The sequence below is a fragment of the Alligator mississippiensis genome, chromosome 16 (genome assembly GCF_030867095.1).
Source record: "Alligator mississippiensis isolate rAllMis1 chromosome 16, rAllMis1, whole genome shotgun sequence".
In the NCBI taxonomy this organism is placed as follows: Eukaryota; Metazoa; Chordata; order Crocodylia; family Alligatoridae; genus Alligator; species Alligator mississippiensis.
Genome location: NC_081839.1, coordinates 13,567,047 through 13,577,921, shown reverse-complemented (window position 1 = coordinate 13,577,921; position 10,875 = coordinate 13,567,047). Strand labels below are relative to the sequence as shown.

The 10,875-nt window shown below is 47.6% G+C and overlaps 1 non-coding gene across 1 annotated transcript; it reads right to left on the bottom strand.

The window, feature by feature from the left end:
* Window positions 1-8,923: 8,923 nt before the first annotated feature.
* Window positions 8,924-8,995, bottom strand: TRNAT-UGU (transfer RNA threonine (anticodon UGU)). The gene has a single exon. It is a non-coding gene; the product is annotated as a tRNA-Thr (tRNA).
* Window positions 8,996-10,875: the final 1,880 nt, after the last annotated feature.

Sequence of the window (10,875 nt, the reverse complement as noted above, 5' to 3'; positions counted from 1 at the left end):
CATGGCACTAATTGACATCCCAAATAACGGTGCCTTGAAGAGAGCTTTTGCAGAACATGACCTACTGCCATGTTCTAGTGAATACGTTACATGGCACTCTTTCCCAAATCTCTTGAATCATGCACTTTGGTTCACTGCACTGTTTGGCAGCACGTATTGCTGTGAGCAGCTTTTCTCAAGAACGTAAATACATGAAATGCATAGGTAATTGCATGCTAATGAAGTAAACAGAGGCGGAGCTTGAGAGAGGAGGAGCTATGGGTGGAACAAAGGAGGAACCAAGGTGGAGTAAATGTTAACGGGCATGAACCAAGGTGTGTAAAATGTAAAAAAACCCTGCTGTTCAGTGCAAGATCCCAGTTGGTTGTGTTTTTTGGGACCCTGCTTGCTCTGGCTAGTGACAAACAGGATCCACGCACAACTGGATTGTCGTCTCCCCAGTTGTTGGGCTCTGCATGGAGTCAGGGATCTAACAGCCATCTGATGCAAAATGTCTGGATAGTCAGCCACATGTGTGTGGCTATGCACCCAGAGCCAGAGTGCCTCTGGATGTGCAAATACTAAAAATACACTGTAGATGTCCAAAAAGGCCACTTAGGCAAGCAGGAAAAAAGAATATGTCAAGGCCTAGGACTAAGCAGGCCAGCTATTGCAACGCTTACACAATGCTCTTTGCAGCACAAGCAGTTATAGCATGGACAGGCAAAAGCACAGACAAGGGATGAGGAAGATGTTAAAAAGCTGTCTACTAAGTTCCAGTTATTCAAAGTGTTCAACAACAGGGAATCCCCAGAGCTGGTGTGCCTCGCTACTGGTGACATTCCCCAAGAACCAATTATACAAGGTGTGCTGAATACACAGCAGTTAGGACAAAACATCTTACAGACATTTGTTGCTGATTGACTTGTGCATAAAGCTGTCATCGTACATGCACCAATCTCAAAGTTAAAAACTCTTGCTTCCAGTACAGTTAGCAACAGAAAAACACAAAACAACAGACCTCAGTCATCAGAGCTGATCGTGAACTTTTCAGACGCCTGCTTGTATCTATGGATGTCGATAACCTCCTGAGGCAAGAACTCTCTACTGTACTGCTATCACTGGCTACAACAAACGGAAACTTGAGACCAGCAAACAAAGCTTAACTACTCTCCATTTTGGAAGAGAATATTTTGTAGCCAAGTTTGAAAGAAGCCCTGACTCCAACATGTGTAGTGATTGATGGTGTGGCTGTGGTTCGGGCCATGGGAAAACCCAAGGATGCAGTGACTTTTGGAGACCACGTGGATGCTTTTGCGGTGAATATCATGTCCAAGTTCAAGGAACCTTGCAGCAGGGTAGATGTTGTGTTCGACTGTTACAAAGACCCATTGATCAAGGATGTTACTAGAAAGTGTTGAGTTGGAAAGGAAGAAAATAAGAATTGGAATTAGCAGCAGGGACATCACGTTGCCTGTGCAATGGAGAACAGTGATTGAATCCAAGGAAAACAAGGCATGCAAACCCTTGTTAGGTTCCTCAAAAGGGAACTCTTACAGCAAACATTATGTGGTGACACAGAACTAACAGTCAGTGGTGGTAATGATGGTTATGCTGCCTCCTCAACTGCAAGAAACACGGCCCACCTCCACTCCGTACAAGAGGCGGCAGGCACCCGCGTGATCTTGCTTCTTTCTGAAGCAAAGTCAGAAGGATATAACACAGTCATTGTCACAATGTGGTAGCTCTATCCAAATAAAGCTTCTGCTGACCTGACCCAAAAGTTTGCTGCGTGTTTTCCACAACAACAAGCAGTGACACCGATGTCCTATTGCTACTGATTGCATTCTGGCCTCGTCTCAGCAGTGAGCTGTGGATGAGAGCAAGCCCATCAAGAACTAACAATACATTGCTGTGCACAAGGTGGAGTGCTGTGATGAACTAAGGGACGGACTGCTGGGTTTTCATGCCATCACGGGGTATGATACCACAAGCTAGCTTGCAAGAATTTCTAAAAAGTTTACTTGGAAGATCTGTGAAACTCATCTCCTGTCTCAATCTGAAGTACCTCACACACTAGATGCCCAAGTACTGGCCATTAGACTCAAGGCCCCCCATGGAGGATGCCAGCGATTAACTTTCGCTCATTTTTTGACATAAGTAAGAATAATTTTTCTGTTGCGAAGAGCTCAGAAAGATCAATCGCCACAGGCAGGGCAGAGCTGTTTTTAATACTACAGATTCCCATTTGAAATGTCTAGTTTTCTCTTGTGAATTGGGTTTGCTGCGGCCCCCGATTGAGAATCAATTTCTAGACCAGCGGTTCTGAACCAGGCTACATGTACCCCCCAGGGGGTACATGAAGCCTCATCGGGGGTACGTGAGATAGATTTCATACACCGTCTAACACAGTTCGAAGAGCCTAAAAAATGTCTTGACAATTTGAAATTGCTGGGGCCTTAGTGTCGTTAAAATGCACATGCACATGGAAACCAGATATCGTATTCCTCCTCCATGCCTCAACCTTGCACCAGAAACGTTGCTCCAAACACCTGTCACTCAGTCGTGTAGAGTCAAGTCTTTGAACGTGGTTGTGCGTTCGAAGTTGTCGTGTTTGCATTTGAGTTTTTTACGTCATTTTTTTTATGCACGTGGCGGTTCCACGCAAGTAACAGTATACATCTGCTTTTTCCTTTCATTTTGGTAAGTACCTATGTTCAGTTTTACATTGTTACCAACCTATGATGTATATTTTAAGGGTTTTACTTTGCACTATTTTTCAGGGACTGAATTCTTGCTTCGTCCATCGATTTATCATGTCAAAGAAGTGTTATTACTAGGATTTGCATGTGCAGTTTGGCTTTACGTTTATGCTTGATACAGATGATTTACAGAAGCCACAATGCTTCCTTCGCTCAAAAGGTACTTTGCAATGGATATATGAAGCCATCTAAACTTAAAGAGCACCTTCAGACTGTTCACTCTGAAAATACTAAAGACCCAGAAGCTTTATTAAAAATCAAGCGATCACAACTTGAAACAAGAGCACACTTTCCAATCATGGATTTACTCCCCAGATTGCATTCAGAAGCCAACGCTGGAGGCTCGTTATCGCGTGGCATTAAGGATGGCCACAGAAAAAAAAGCTGCATACCATCGCAGAGACCCTGGTGAAACCGTGCCATGGAAATGGCCGAGCTGATGTCTGGTAAAGATGCACAACTAAAAATAGCACACATCCCCCATACAACACCATTCACGACCGAATCAAGGACATGTCAGAAGACATACGCAAACAAGTAGTGGAGCAAGTCAAGAAAAGTCTGGTAAAATTGGCTTGCAGTTGGATGAATCAACTGATGTCTCAAATTGCGCACAACTTCTCATTTTTGCTCGATATGCGCGTGAGAATCATGTCAAAGAAGAATTTCTTTCGTGAACTGCTGAAAGAAACAACGAAGTCACCAGACATTATGGCTATGATGAATGAATTTTTTCCTTTTTTCCAGCCTTTCCTAGGACCTTGTAGGAGCTATTTGTACTGATGGTGCTCCTGCTATGTTGGGGAAATATTCAGAGTTCACCGCTCTCGTCAAAAAGGTGAATCCAAATGTGATCTCTAGTCATTGTATTCTCTTCCCTCTTATTTGAAAGACATGTTGGATGTTGTTATCCAGGCTGTCAACTTGATCAGAGCAAGGGGACTGAATCACTGCATGTTCAAAGCGCTGTGCGAAGGAAGAGGTTGGTTCTGAACACACTGTACTTCTGCGTCACACAGAAGTGCGCTGGTTATCCAGACAAAAAGTTCTGACAAGAGTTTTTGAACTTTGAGATTTAATTGAAATGTTTCTGCATGAAAACAGCTCAATTCTGCTTCAGTGTTTCATAGGTCCGAACTTTGTGGGTTGTTTGCCATCCCTCGCAGATGTGTTCACAATTCTAAACTCATTGAACATTTCAGTCCAAACTCGTTGAACATTTCAGTCCCAGGTGAAGAAGTACTATCTTGGAGGACAAAACAGTCATACGCTTTCAAGAGAAGTTGGCTCTCTGGGGAAGAAGAGGGAATTCCAGTAACTTGGCCAATTTTCCTCTCTTTGATGAAATCACTTTAGATCCAGTGCATCCAGGGGAACCAAGAGTCCGTGAGAGTATTATTAGGCAGACAAGGTTCTTTGGGTGAATCTGATCTTTTGTTAGACCAACTTAAATAGTTGGAAAAAAAATTTAAGCAAGCTTTTGGGTTCAAAAACCCTTTGTCAGGCTGAAGAAGTTTCAGCAATTGGTGTGAGCTCTTCCTGGATGGAACGAAGACCAACACGTATACAACCTACACCCCGAGAGTATTATTATGCATCTTGAAAATCTGAAAGTCACCACAGAAGGCATTATCACAACTATTCCGGTAGCTGACATTTGGGTAAGGAGCCTTTTTACCGCTTCTCTTGAACAAATTAGTGGTGCCGACCTGGCAAAACATTTGCTACTTGATTTGCGCAATAATCAGAAACTTCGTGTCGATTTTGAATCAATGAAATTGGATCGATTCTGGTGCAGACTTGGGGAGGGATATCCCACTCGGACCAAGGGAGCTTACCAAGTTCTAGCACAGTTTGTCACAACCCATTTCTGCGAGTTGGGATTTTCAGTGCTTTTTGCAAAAACCAAAGTGAGGAACAAACTGAAAGCTGAACATGACGTGCATGTGGCGCTCTCGAAAATGTTGCCTAGAATTAAAATGTTGGTTGATAGTAAGCAGCAGCACTATTTGAACTAATAAGTTTGGGCATGTTTTGCCATTTGACACCAAGTGGTGTTTTTTTGTACAACTTTTTATGTGCATTGAATAAATGAACCTTGTTTAAAATGAAGAAATCTTTGTATGAGTATCTTGCTGTTTTTATAATACACGAGTACATGTAGTTTGACATAAAAATTAATTTCCCATAGAAAGGGGGTACGTGAAGTCTCACTCGGAGACCAAGGGGTACGTCAACTGAAAAAGGTTCAGAACCGCCGTTCTGGACCCTTGTATCAGATCATGGCAAACCCTGCTGCCTTCTTTGGAGTAATCACTAAACCTTTTTTTTCCTTTGATACCCACATTAGTGACTTCTGTCTAGGTCTTCATGGCCCAATACGTACTGCAGCCTCCTAATTTCTGGCATTCAAGCTTTGTTGCTTGGGTAACCCTGACCATATTCTCTCTCCCTAGAGGCTTCGCACTGCTTCACCGTTACACCTGATACACGCTTGCAGTCATTACCTCGAAGGCATTTATCATCTAGGTCCTCTGATCGTACTGTTGCCGAAATGGCTGGTTTCGTGCCCCTGGAGGCTGTTTCCAATCCACCTCAAGGAGAGAGTCACACACAGTCAGGCTGAGTCCATCTTATGTTTATTGTTTGTACAAACAGGTCGACTGAGGGGTTAATTTACCCAAAGCGGAGCTGGCCATGACTATGCTCTAAGTCCCATTTTTATAGTTCACATAAACATAGGGGGTGTTTTAATCGTAGCAATACATGATTGGTTATACTTCTTGTCAAAGGGTTTTTGCGTAGCGATATATGATTGGTTATACATTTTGGCAAAGCTTAATACATTCATAATTCTTGAGACAGCATTGCAGCCAAATTGATGTCTTATATCTTAGTGTAACTTTAGGACATTAGATAAGGATAATGGCTAATTAGGTGCAGAGCAAGCATCAATCTTCGTATTTTAACAGGAAGCCTTGAGCCTCGCTAAGCGCTATCCAAATTATTCTTTATTATGACAAGGTCTAAGGTTTATCTACTATAGGAAGAGGAAGAGAAGAAGCAGTCAAAAAGTAGCCCATAACTCAACCGTGAGACCTTGTGCAGCTATCACAAAGGTCCATGAGGTATTTTTATCACACAGCTGTTACTCAAAGCACACAGCTGCTACTCAAAGCTTTTATAATAATCATAATGATTATATCATAGCATATTTTTACTACAGTACTAGTCCCTTGCACTACCGAGAACGCCACTCTCCATTGCCATTTCCCCCGCACAGAGTCATTTTTCTCCTGGCTGCTCTTTATTCCTCTACAGCTCGGCGTGGGGAAAACAGGACATTCTGGCCCCTGTCTGGTTTAGATACAACTTCCAACCCACGTTCTGAAAAGAAATGCTTAAAAATAGTAAATAAATAAATAAAAATCTAAGGAAAGCGCCCTCCGCACAGCCGCACTGCTGCAGCACGGCTGGGGGACGCTCAAGCGCTGGGGACACACTTGGTCACTCTGCTCCTGGAGGCCTGAGCCCATCTCGAGCCGAGGGCCCCGGAGCCGCCGCAGCGCGACACCAACAACCGCCCGCGACCAGCTCCCCCGACCGCGTTATGGAGCTACAGTCGTATTTAAAAGCTCTCAGCCCAGACGGGCGTCCACCGCACCCAATCGACTGCCGGCCGGCGCACCGCCTCCCAGCCAATGAACGCCGGCATGGAAAGATTAAGCGCCCGCCCCTTCCCTGGCCCCGCCCCCTACCTGCCGACCCGGGGGGCGTGGCTTGGCCAAAGGGCGCCTGCGCCGTGTGTGGGACCCGCTGTGCGGGCGCGGAGCTCCGTCCCAGGGGGCGTGGCCTAGGCGAGGGTGCGCGGGACCCGCTGTGCGGGCGCGGAGGAGCGCGGTGCTCCGGCCCGGGGGCAGCGGCGGCGGGAGGCGCAGCGCAGCTCCGGGCTCGGGCAGGGGCTCAAGATACGGCCGGGGAGGAAGCGCGGAGCCGTCCGCCCGCCCGCCCACACGGCGCTGCACGTGCCCCGAGCCGGCGTGCGGGAGCCCCGGGGCCGCCTGCTTCTTCCCTCCCGACGCCAGCCCCAGAGCAGCCGCGGACCCCCCTTCTCAGCGCCTCCTGGATGCTTAGTGTTACCTTTTACACGTGGCTATTCACTAATTACCGTACGTTTACATATTACTAATTAACGCTCATGTTGCTTACTATTCTAATTACTCCTCATTCTAGCGGTGCATGATCATCGTTACATTAATAAGATGATTTTTAACATTATTGGGCGTGAAAAACGTCCTCTGTATATCCAGCTTCCAAAACAGTTGCGTGGGCGCTAGAAGCCCTGGGCTGGGCATCAGCTAATCGCTATTATTGCGGTACTGCTCTATCATAATTATTCTTTATATAGTATTGTCATTATCGTGACTGGCTATATAGCATTCCTGTTTTTGAAAGCCGGTGTGTTTTCTGCGCTGGATGGAGGTGAACGACTTTTCTTTTCCCCTCCCCTTTTCTTCAGTTAACTCTGAGTCTGGGTCACCCGCTGCAATTCGCCCTCCGTGCATTTCGTGGTTGTGTCGGGGGTGAGTTTCTGGGGAGGTAAAAATCCTTTTAAAAATAAATACATAAATCTCTGGCTGCTTTTTTGGGGGCTGGGGAGAAGCCCAAAGCTGCCTGCGGGGCCCCGGCTCCTCCAACCCGCCTACCAGGCTGAAGGTGGTTGCTTACTCCCAGTTCCCTTTTCAAAGCTAATCTAGACCCAATCAAAGCTTGTTACAAATGAATTACACATTTTGAATAGAGAGAATTTCATTGCATATTTGCTAATTAATATGCAAAATAATATTCTTCATCAAGTCCAGAGCCCTAAATAAAGGTCAGATTACGATGGGATTATGGGGCAAAATACTTCTTGGGCCACCCCAAACAGCCTGTTGGTGCCACAGGGGACTTTCCCGAAGCACCTTGACCGCAGTCTTGCCCGGCCCAAAGTGCGCTTTGGCCGTGCTGGCTGCCAGCTGACACCCCCCGCCCCTGTACTAAATATATGGGCGTGAGTTAGGAACTAGTTTTGGGGTTGGGATTATAGCCAGAAATCCTTCTTGGGCCACCCCATGACAGACCTGTGTGCCATCGGGGACTCTGCTGGACGTCTCTCACCAGTCTTGCCCGACCCAAAACGCGGCTTGCCCGTGATAGACTGCAAACCGACAGCGTGCCAGCTTCTGTGCTGAGTATATGGATCCAAATAAGGACCTGGATTTAGGGCTGGGATCACAGCTAGAAATCCTTCTTGGGCCAGCCCACGCCATGCCTCTGTGGCACATGGGACTCTCCTGGTTACCTCTGCAGAGTCCTGCCCGTCCCAGGAAACGGTTTGGCTCTGCCCGGCTGCCAGCTGATAGTCTGCCCAGACGCCACTAACTTCAGGCGCCTGAATAAAGAAGTGGGATTTGGGCTGGGATCAGAGATGAAAATCCTTGTTGGGCCACCCCACACTATCACTCTGTGGTACCAGTGGACTCCCCTGGACATCTCTGACCACAGCTTGCCCTGTTTTGGCCCTGCCAGGATGCCAACGGACAGCTCCCCCCAGCCACGGTACTAAATATGTGGGTTTGAGTAAGTAAGTGGATCTTGGGCTGGGATTATGGTTGGAAATCTGTTTTGGGCCACCTCACAGCATGTCCCTGTTGCACCAGGGGACTCTCCTGGTCATCTCTGACCAGAGTCATAGTATCATAGTACTTGGGGGTGGAAGGGACCTAAGCAGCTCATCAGGTCCGACTCCCTCCCTCAGGCAGGAATGGGTGCCAGGATCATATCACCCCAGCCAAATATCTGCCCAGCCTCCTCTTGAAGAGGCCCAAGGTAGGAGAGCACCACCTCCCTTGGGAGCCCATTCCAGAGCCTGGCAGCCCTAAGTGTAAAGTAATGTTTCCTGGTGTCCAGCCTGAGCATTTTCTCTAACAATTTGAGGGTGTTATTCCTAGTAACCCTGGGTGGTGCCTGGGGGGAACAGAGCTTCCCCCAGTTCTCTCTGGTCCCCCCTGGGGAGTTTGTAAATGGGCCATCAGATCCCCCCCTTGGCTCTCTCCCCTCAGCCTTCTCTTGTGGAGGCTGAATAGGTTCAGGCCATCTAGTCTCTCTTTGTAGGGCCTGCCCTGCTTCCCCATGAAAAGTGGAGATGTTGGGGATTGAACCCAGGATCTCATACATACAAAGCACACACTCTACCACTGAGCTACATCCCCTTTCTCTCCTGCCTGCCTGAAGACATGGTTTGGCTGTGCCAGGCCATGAACTGGCAGCCCCCACAAATACTGTCCTAAGTATATGGGCTTGAATAAGGAACTGGGTTTTGGGCTGGGTTGACAACAGGAAATCCCCTTTGGACCACCCCTCACCATGCCTCTGTGGCACTGGATACTATCCCACACCCCCCAACCGGAGTCTTGCCTGGCCCAAAGTGCAGTTTTTGCGTGCCAAGCTGCCAACTGACAGCCCCCCCATGCCCACTGTACTCAGTACATGGACCCAAATAAGGACCTGGTTTTGGACGGGTTACGGCTGCAAATACTGTTTGGTCCAGTTCCCCCATCCCCACTGTACCAAGTAGACAGGCTCAAGGAAGGAATTCCTTGTGGGCTGGGATTAGAGGTGGAAATCCTTCTTGGGCCACCCCACACCATGCCTCTATGGCACCGGGGGATTCTCCCAGACACCACCTACCAGTCTGGCCCGGACCAGAGCGTGGTTTCTTCATACCAGGCTGCCAACTAAGAGCCCCCCATTCCCATGGCACTAAGTATACACGCTTGACTAAGGACCCGGCATTTGGGCTGAGATTACAGACTGAATTGATGACACAGGAGCAACCCGGTGTGTCTGGTCAGCACTCCAGAGCCGCCCCCGCCCCCCCCGCCGCGCAGACACTTGGCCCGGCTGCGCTGGAGTCCGGGACCGGGACTGGCCTTGTGAGAGAGGGTCGTCCTCGGCTGCAAGGGGTTGCCCACGGGTGTTTGTAGGGGGGGCGGGGGTGTAGATATCCACATATATACTTGTACACGTATACACATACGTGTGCATGTCGGTATACATACGTGGAAAGAGTGCGTGTGGCAGTGCACATACACTTCTGCCTGTTTGCGCACACCTGCATGCACACACACGCAGTATGCACGTGCACGCACGCTGTACCCTATATGCTACAGGTGCACTGTGTCTATACACCTACACATGCAGATGCGTGTGCATGCATATACGTACACACACACGTACATGCATGTATGTGGCTGCACGGGCTCACACACTGAGTGAGTGAGTAGGGGCGGGAGTCAGTCTACTATTTTTCATAATGAAAAAATGACTGAAATTAGTTTTGAGAAGCAGGTGCCACAAAACTCAGGCAAGTTGCAGAAGGGCGCCTGGCGCCGAAAGAGGCTGAGAAACCCCTGTACTAGGTACAGGAAGCCACGATGATCGCTTTCTCTACAGCATCTTCAATAGCAACTGGATATCTTTTTCATGCCTGTTAATGGGGACTGATTTCAGACATGCTCCAGTGAAGACATTAAGTAGGACTGAAATTGTCTCCTTGTTTTATTCGCCGTAGGCCTAAAGGCCTCAAGTTGCAGTTAGTTCGTTACTGAACAAACTGCCGGTTTTCAGGGAGTCTCCAGCACTCGACGCTCCTCACCTCCCGCTCCAGCGCTCGGCGCTGTCTTCCCCAGGCACTGACGTTCCTGGTTATGCCTCTGGCTTTGCTTACACAAAAAGTTGAACCAGTTTAACTCTGGTTTACTCAATCTGGTCAATTTAAGCTAGTGCACACCAATTCACAGGTGGTTTTCTAGGTGTAGCTTGTGTTGATAACTTTTTAAAACCAATTTTAATTAAATAGGCACAATATCTGGCTAGGTGAGGGTTGAAACATCATTTCCCACAGCCTTTGCATGGTCACGCATGCACATAGGAAAAGAAAGGAGAAAGTGCTTGATGAAGTTATGGAACCACTTTGATTCCAGTTAATTTACTACATATCTGCTCCCTGACATAGGAAGTTGCTTGGCTTACCTTTCTAATAGGATCTATTCATTTAGCAATAGCAGTTGTAATTATGCTTTAAAAATAC